Source organism: Paramormyrops kingsleyae, chromosome 13, assembly GCF_048594095.1.
Source record: "Paramormyrops kingsleyae isolate MSU_618 chromosome 13, PKINGS_0.4, whole genome shotgun sequence".
NCBI classification, from domain to species: domain Eukaryota; kingdom Metazoa; phylum Chordata; class Actinopteri; order Osteoglossiformes; family Mormyridae; genus Paramormyrops; species Paramormyrops kingsleyae.
This window is the reverse complement of record NC_132809.1, coordinates 5,260,253-5,261,367: the sequence shown is the minus strand read 5'-3', so window position 1 is coordinate 5,261,367 and position 1,115 is coordinate 5,260,253.

The window sequence follows — 1,115 nt, the reverse complement described above, 5'->3', positions numbered from 1 at the left end:
TTTCAAGATGCAGAAAAACTAATTTATGCCTTTATAACTTCTAGATTGGACTACTGCAATGCCCTCCTTTCGGGTTGTCCATCTGGATCCCTACATAAACTTCAGTTAGTACAAAATGCAGCTGCCAGAGTTCTCACAAAAACTAAAAAATTTGATCACATTAGCCCTATCCTGTCTTCCCTGCACTGGCTACCGGTCAAGTTTAGGATTGATTACAAATTATTGCTATTGACCTACAAAACTCTGAATGGCCTTGCACCACAATATCTCAATGATCTTCTGGTCCCTTACAACCCTTCTCCCCTGCTTCGTTCACAAGGAGCAGGATATCTATTAGTTCCTAAAGTAGACAGGGCTACGGCAGGCTGCAGAGCATTCTCCTACAGAGCTCCGCAGCTGTGGAATGGTCTCTCGGCGGATGTGCGGGATTCAGGCACACTCTCGCTTTTCAAGTCTAGATTAAAAACGCACTTGTATAGCTTAGCGTATAGGAAACCTAGTTCTGGTTCCAGCTAGTCCCTCACTCCCAGTCAGACTAACAGTATGTGGTGATGAGTTGGGTGGGGATCGGTGTCATTGGCTTTGGATAAACTGAGGCGTCAGTGCTGTCACTCTAGCTCTACACTAGAGTGCTGATGTTCAGGGAGTCCCCATGCCTGTGTTCCCGCCTGTCTCTCCCTCTTTCACATGCTGCTATACCCAGATCTGCCGGAGCCTAGACGAATATTGCACTCGATCAGTTTGCTTGCACTGCCTCTGGTTTCCTCAACTGTGACTAATACACAATTTTTTACATTGAGACATATATTTCAACCCCTGTATTAGCTTAGTCATTTCATCTTGTTTGTTTGACTCATCTGCCGGCCCCTGGAGGATGGGCTCCCCCTTTGGGTCTGGTTCCTCCCAAGGTTTCTTCCTCTTAGGGAGTTTTTCCTTGCCACCGTTGCCTTTGGCTTACTCAATGGGGGGTCCTTACGAGGCAGAAATGTAAAGCGCATTGAGACAATGTAATGTTGTGATAATGTGCTATATAAATAAAATTGAATTGAAAATAAGGATTTTTGAAACAGTAAAGTTAAGGGTCGGCAAATAATATCCCTCATCTCTTTTAACAC